Genomic DNA, 8536 nt, shown 5'->3' on the forward strand with positions numbered 1-8536 from the left:
ATGTCTTCTCACTCCTGATGTGTCGAGACTCCCCAAGGCCTAAGTGCTGGGTGAGAAGGGATTCTTGATTAAAGTTCTAGCTGTCTTGTGTGTCTGTACTTTGTGGTCCTGAGATTCCACTGCCCAACCAGGCTTTAATCTGGAGTCCAATTAATACCTCTGGAAGGCGGGCTTCAGTGAGTGTTATGTCTAACTTCTCTGTGGGAGCTGACACAGAAATGAGTCTGCCTAAAACCTGCCCATGGACTTTCAAATGAACTTAATGCAAGGGATAGCTTAGAACACAAGGAGGAAACCAAAGAGTGCACTCCATCCATGACCCTCAGTTTCCACCGCGACGTCCAGTAAGAGTTGCTACCGGGTGACCTTTCAGCTGGACCTGCCATTGTTTGTCTGTTTATCAAAATGAGATAAAAATGCTTAGGCAGTTTAGTTGATGCAGGGTCTTAGATTTGAGGCATGATTAGTATATACTTCCATGTGGTCATATGAAGAGCTGTTGAAGGCACATTGTCACCTTTGTACACTAAATTCTGATTTGTACATCTCATAAAAACAATATAAATAGATAAAGAAACATCATTGTCTCTGTAACAACCCATTTTTAACCATGTTTCCATGTTATACAAAGAGAGAACTAGAACTAACAACTTTGCTATAGTTTGTCTTGAGTTTTTACAACATGAACACCATGACCAAGAGCAGAAGTTGTATAAGGACAACATTTAATTAGGGGCTGTGGTTTCAGGTTCAGAAGGTTCAATCGTGGCTAGGGTGGAAGCATAGCGCTCCAGGCAGGCATGGTGCAGGAGGAGCTGAGAGTTCTACATCTTCATATGATGGCTGCTAGAGTGGATGCTTCCAGGCAGCTAGTGTGAGGGTCTTAAAGCCCACACCCACAATGACACACCTATTCCAGCAAGGCCACACCTCCTAATAGTGCCACTCCCTGGGCCAAGCATATTAAAACGACAATAGATTGTAACATTAGATAAAGAAAATCTAGACAATGTAAATTCGTAGAACTTTATTGAATATTGGGAAAACCACACAGCTCTCTATCTCTCCACATATCTCGAGCGTGGCCACCATTTTCACAGCCACTGTTTCATCTGACCTTCAACAATAGCAAAACCGCTAAGAACCTTATCAAAACACGGTTAAGTAATGTCTCTCAGTGTTAACCAGGATCAGAAGCAGAGATAACGTTAAATAATCCTTACATTACTATAGATAAAATGAAGAGAAAGAAAGAAGTATCATGTCCTGTTTTTTGTTTGTTAGTTGTTGTTTCTTTGTTTGATTTTGGTGTTTTATTGGTGGGGGGGGCTGTTAAATATAATATTTCTCAACCTGTCTCCAGTCATATCAAACACTGTCAAACTCAGTAAATAATTGTCAAATGATAAATTCTGCACTTTTACTACCAAATGTCAAGAATCAATATAAATTACCAACAAATTTAAAAACACATAAAATTAAAAAAATCTACCCCAATACAAGAGTATATATGGAAAGAAGTGGGATTACGAACGCAACTTAGTACTTACATTCATTTCTGGTCAGAGCAAAACTTATGATGTAGTTTGGACAATTAAATCATCATTTTGATAATGCATACACTTTTAGGAGGTTGGGGTTTAGCTCAGTGGTAAAACGCACTAGCAGGCGCTCAAGGCCTAGGTTGGTCTAGCTCTGGAAAAAAAAAAAGATAATCCAGCCACTTTTAATGGTGAATATTTGTCATGATGCCTCGACCACTAATCAATACAATAACCTGTAGCAGCAGTGAAGACAGTCCTGGGAAGAACATGCTTTTGGATCACACATGAGCCAAGGCATGGGACTAAGGGAAGATGTTAATCTTCCCCGGTTCAGTACTGAGGAAGATGACAGTGTGCGGCCCCTTACACCACGCTCAGGAAGGTGGTTGGTAAAGTTATACCATTTTCTCCCCTGGTAATCTGGGGTTGGGGGTCTGTAGGGAAGCTTTCATTTTACTTGGAGATATCATTTATGCTACCTCTATATTTTTAACATTTGACAAAATTTAATGACACCCTATCTCCCTTTACTTTGATTCCCCTAACATTCTGCATTCTCCTTTCCTACACTCTTTGAAGTTGATGGCCTCTCCTTTCTCTAAGTGTTAGTGCGTGCATATAGCATAAATGCATATACACACTTATATTCCTAACTGTTATCTGTTCCATTGGTATAATGGCATGGAATGAATGCTTTCTGGGCTCTTTGGTACAGCACAACAGATTGGTTTTCTCTTCCTTGGAGCTGACTACTTGTCCCCCTCCCATCTCTCCTCAGTTGCCTGTATTTATTTGCATAGGATCCAGGCCTCAGGAGTTTTCTCCATTTAGTCTGTCCTGTTCACGGGTGTCATCCTTTTTCAGTTTAAGTTTAGTCAGTCACGTCAGTGAAGCTATATGGGTCAGGTTCAGGGAATATTGCAGACATGTCTGGCCTCGGTGGTTGTGATGCACTTGGTCCTGTGGAGATTTGATGCCTCAGAGAAGGGGGATGCTAGATGGGTGAGGTGGGAGTGTGTGCATGGATGGGGGAGATGGGGTGGGGGTCATGGAAGGGGATCAGGAATTGAAATGTATATTTAAAAAAGCAAGAAGAAGGGGTGTATGAGTATGAGTGATTGTGATAGACCATGGAATCAGGGACCAGACATTTTTATTTCTGGAGAAAGTTTCCATTTAGTTGTTAGTTTAGGTACCGTAATTTAGAAATAACTTTCATTTATCATATTACATTTATTGCAATGCTTAGTAATTATTTTGGGGAAGAGGCATGTATGCCACTGTTCAGTTTAGTCAGAGGACAATAAGCAAGAATGATTTCTGTCCTTTCACCATACAGTCGCTAGGTATAAAACTAAGTCTTCAGTCTTGGTTGCTAGTTTCCTTAGTTCTTTAACCATCTTGCTGGCCCAAGGTTTGTGCTAAGTGCAATGATGCTGTTAACTGATGGAGACTCTACTGTAGCCTAGTAAAATATTTTTCAGATTTTTCAATCGGTGTGTATGTTAACATAAAGGAACCTTATAGTAGTGGGAATGCCACATGCTTAATTGAATCAGGAGTCACATTATGGTTCTCTGGTTGGATGTGATTTGGCTCTCATAGGCTAATTTGCTGTAAATTTTGCCTCAGGTGTGGCAGCATTGATGGGTAGCGTCAAGAGAGGCCTGTAACAAAGCCATTGGAAGTGCTGAAGTGCTGCCCTCCGAAGGAACTGATGATGGGTTGGTTGGTTGGTTGATTGGTTTGGTTGGTTGGTTTTGCCTTTTTCTTTTTTCTTTTTTTTCCCCTGGTACCCTTTTTAGCCCTTGCTCCAGGACTATTGTCAGAGAGTAAGCCCCCCCACCTTCACTCTGGCTTCCTCTCATCCCAAGTACCCTCTCATAAATGGGCTTTCTTTGACCACCTTCTATGATGTGACATTATCAAATTGTCACAACCAGAGAACAGACTGATAAAACAAGAGTACTTGTCCTTTCAAAACAGTGAGCAACAGAAAATAACACTATCTGGTTATGGTAGTACACTAGAATGTGGGAAAAGCATGTTTCTATTGATCTGAGTCACTATATACATGTTTATACATATATTTATATATATCTATGTGTATAGAGTTGCAAAAATATGTTATTTTCTAAAATACTTTTGGTTCAATGATTGCTTAAAAATAAGTTTTCAACGCCAAAAGTTGGAAGGAAATAAAACACGTATCACTTAGTCAGTTATGGCATGAGCCTCAGTGTCAGTTAGTCAGTTATGGCGTGAGCCTCAGGGTCTTGACATGACAGTCTCCTAGACTACCACAGAATCTTCGGATTCCAGCAGTTGACCTACCAACTGCCAGATCCACCTTTGGTCTTTAGAGCCACGGAAGGACATCCAGTGAAAGGTTCTCCATTTCAGTCTCCCTTGTAAAGGTATTTTAAAATATCTAGTTCAAATTCTCACGACAGACTAGAGATATCAAGAAGGTTGCTCTCTTGATTCTTCCAGACCAAGTGAATTAATTGTTAACTGGCTTCATGAAAAGCTACTCCTGTTAGCAATACTCAGTGCCAGCACTGTAAAGAGATGGGATAGCAATGCCAGGGCAGCGTGCCTATCAATCTACACATGCGTATGTGTGTGTTTCCAAATAATGAGAGATTCTCTGCTGCATGCAATTGTTTTAGCCACTGTGACCATAACTGTTTGTTGTGAACTGGTCAAACTGCAGTCCAAAATCTAAGAACTCTCTGCTATTCAACAAATTGTTATTGTTACTAATATATTCATGTTATTTTTTGTGTTGCTGACAACCTAATTCTTAATATTTCACCACCTATTGAGATTAGACAGAATCAGTTATTGAACATCCTCATTGCTACTGTTTTTCATGGATCATTGCCTCACATGCATGAGGACAGCACTGGCTGTTGTCACTGTCACTTACGCGCTTGATGAGCAAAAGCTAGGGTGTCGCTGTCCATAATCCTTGAAAAAATTTATTGAAGGAAATATATACTTTAAATATACAAACTGTATAAGCAGGACATAGTGAAGAAACCTCCAGAATAGTCATTCCACAATTATGAGGAAGGTCTTTATTGTGGGAGGGAAAATATCCAGAGGAATCTGGAAGAGTTCATAGCATAGAGAAAAAGAAGTAGATTGAACAAGACTGTGAATTTATGTGAAAGGAGGCAGAATAGTAGGAGAGAGTAGTGATGATTGCTGGGGAATTCTGGCATTCATAAAGAGAGCAAAGAGGATTCTGCAACCTTTTGGGAGTTAGCATAATGCTGGAGGAAAAGCTGGTAGTTGGGAAGAGACAGGAAACTAAGGGGGAGCTTTGAGATATATAGCAAGTACTCTTGAAACTTGGGGACTCTAGAGGCCCCTATGGGTGTTGTTATCATGCCAGGCAGCATAGGTATATGGTAAGCCATTTGTCCGTTTTGCCAGAGGTAAGGGAAATGACTCCTCCTGCTCTTTTTCTTCTAACTACCAGAAATCCTTCAAGACTGGCAATTCCGGATCTATGCAATCACTGAGATCCTCCAAAACTAGTATGAATCATTAGGAAAACCTGATTTTCATTTCCTTTACAACTATTTAAGTCAGACTTCAAAGTAATGGGCTTACTTGTGGCATTTCAATATATAGGTTTCATTCTGTTTTGTTCATATTTATCACACCCATTTTAAATTCGAATTATGTAGCAGCAAATCTTTGTAGAGATCTTAGCACTTTGATGAAGTTTGGATGTCTTAATTAGTGTATGTACTTACACACATCACTGAATACTTAGTGTGCAGACTGCATAATCCAGCACTATCACCAAAATTCAGTCATTTTAAAGATATAGACGTGCTGGTTTCACATGATCTTTCTGTGTACTTCATGTTTTATTATGGGATGTAGCAGAGTATCTTCCAGGGTGTTTCAGGCATAGTCTTTTGTGCCTCTAGGCTTCACGTTTAGGCGTGTACCTCTCCTCTCTTGTCTTCAACAGTATCTGACTTCCTGTGCCTGAAGCATTTTGACTACCTCAGTAAAGCACACCCATGTTTAAGGTCTCCTCTGATTCTTGCACTGTTAGACTCTAAGGTTCACAGTGTTAATGATGTCTGCATGTGGACGTTGGGTAGGTTAAGGGGTCAGGACTTGGGGACCTTTGGGATGGATCTGCATTTCACAATCTGATGCAACAGTTTGTGCCTTCATTGCATGCAAGTTACTGCAGTTAGGCTTACCAGTGGCATCCACGTTGCTATGGCAATAGCCAGTTTTCACTAGTTGCGTAGTTAGTTCTTCATTTAATAATCGACCTGGATTTCTTCTTTCTTGTAAATCACTCTGGTTTGTAAATAGTTCTATACTTCAGTTGGTGCCTTGCAATGTGCTTGCTGCTTTGGGTTTTAAATCCTGAATAATTTTGATAAATTCTACTCCTCTTTTTTTTAAATTGACTATCTGTGATTATTCAAATTTTTCAATTATTTTAACTGAAATAGAATTACATCACTCACCACTTTCCTCCCTCTCATCCTTCTCAGCTACCCTTTTTCAAATTCTTCCTTTTCTGTTCAAGTTGATAACCTCTGAAATAGAACTCACTCTATTACTCTCTGGGAGCGTTATATGGTGTGTCCCTGTATCTGTCTGCTCTCACTACTAGCTCCACCCCCTCTCCCCAATACCCCCCCCATCAGTGTGTATTGTATTGTGGCTTGTTTCAATACTTAAGATATAGGTAACACAACATCATGGCTTTAAATCAAGAATCAACAGTAAAATTTGCAGTAATGATAACTCAAATTAAAGCATATTTTCACTACTGCCATTTCTGCAGGGTGCTAAAATACTTCAATAAACTATTCCGTTTAGATGGTAGTCTTAAATGGTTCCTCAGCACTGTGCATAGTAGTTCTGCTGTGAAGCCTGTTTTCAGCATCTGGCCCATTTTCCATGTTAGATACCAGGACCCTCTTCTTTCCACAGAGCGGACATCTCTAATTTGCAAACTAATATAGTTTTTATACCTAGCCACCCTCAAGACGTCATTGGTTTTTGTCCATTGTTCTCAGTTCTGCTGAAGTTACAGCATCTTCAAGTGTTGCTACTGCACTCAAGCCGTCATTGTCACAGTTGGTGTGGCTTCCTGGTATTAGGTCGTGTGTGCATGTCAGGTCAAAGCTCAATGCTGCACACAGTCTGGATGAGGAGAATACGTGATCATGGAATAACATTTTCCCTGGTTAATGTTGAGAGGTGAGAGAGATTCTTAACCTGTGGTCATTCAGGTCCCACTGTGGATCACAGCATCTGGGCTCCATCAGAAAGGAAAGGCAAATATCCCAGGGTTTCCTCCTGCCATCAGCTCAGTGATTCTAACTCATGGCCAGAAGACAAGGCACTAACACTGGTGCTAATTATGTTCCTGCTAGAGAGATGGGATTGGTAAATGCAGGTGCCCTTTAAGAGTCCACCGTGGATGATGACGGATGGTTGCTTCTCTCTGCCTCTCCAAGTGTTCATGATTACTAGCTGTGCTTCTGTCCTGGTCAGGAGGAATCCACAGGGAAATCTAAGGAGGAGATGACCGAGTTCAGTGTTCTAACCCTGAATCCTCACTAGTTTTTATTTTTTAGTCTTAAGCTTAAAAATGATATATATATATATATATATCATTTAAAAATTATATAATATCATTAGTGAGAAAATAATGGGACCATTCCCATGCTTTCTCATTGAGACGCATAAAATTTCCCGAAAAGGGCAAACAAAACAAAAGCCCAGATAGTTTTCTTTAGATAGAAATTGAAAAGTTTTTATTTGTTGAATATTAAGGACAACCCTACATTCTAAAGGGATCTAGCGATGATTAACATCACTTGTTTCTCTCGTCAGCAGCCTGAGTTTGGTTCCCAGCACCCACACGTAGCTCCCAGCCATCCTAAATCCTGCTTCCGGGGATTCTGATTCTCTCTTCTGACTTGCTCAGGCACCAGACAGGATGTAAAATAAATCTATAAAAACAAGTTAAAAACCTTCAGACTAATGCTGTTTCCTATATACTATGTAGCTTCTGGTTTGGAATAAAAATCTGAAGTATAGTCATTTCTCTGACAACATGTGAAAATACTCAGTTCACATCTGTCTGTGACAAGTATTTTCCTGCAGTGGATGTGAGATTTTTGTGTTCAGATTTCTGGAGCCTTCCTGACTGAAGGACCTGCTACTCTTTATGTTTTTCTGGAACTTTTACAAGATTGTTGACAAATGGAGTGATAACAACAGAAGATTTATCAGAAGAATCTGCATAAGAAAAACAGAATACCAAGAACACACAGCAAGGCTGGCCTTTTGAAAGCCCCTGAAAAGGTGCAATTCTAAAACATTTAGAGCCCCAGACAAGTGAGTCATGACACCTAGTGGAAATCAGGGGATGCCATATTGTTGTTGTTCAAATCCTCTCATATCTCAAAAAGAGTCGGTGCGCACTCCTTTGGTTATTAAAGATAAAGTGAAACTACACCACTATATTTTTCTACAATATGTATCTTCAGAGTTTTAGTATATTGTTTTCTACATAGGTCATAGGAAAAGACACTATCCCCTAACATATTTAATAATTTTACTTTTTTGTTACATAGGATACTGCTATTGAGTGAGGCAACTAGGATACTCTGGATCCTTCCTTCACAATCTAATGCATTCTGGGAAGACAAACACATGCATACACACACACACACACACACACACACACACACACACACACACACATACACAAAACAAAACAAAAACAAAAAAAACCAAAGAGACAAATCCTGTTCTTTTTTATTTTTGTGGGGTTGATAAGACTACAATCCTCCATCAGTGATAAGATAAATATGGGAGGGTGCTAGCTACATTCTAAAATAGATTTATTTAATGAAATGTAATCAACTTGATAGAATTTTAATTCTAAAATTTAGAACAGCATTGTACAGCACGGATGCTCAGAAATC

This window comes from Rattus rattus, chromosome 3 (genome assembly GCF_011064425.1).
Source record: "Rattus rattus isolate New Zealand chromosome 3, Rrattus_CSIRO_v1, whole genome shotgun sequence".
Classification (NCBI taxonomy): Eukaryota; Metazoa; Chordata; class Mammalia; order Rodentia; family Muridae; genus Rattus; species Rattus rattus.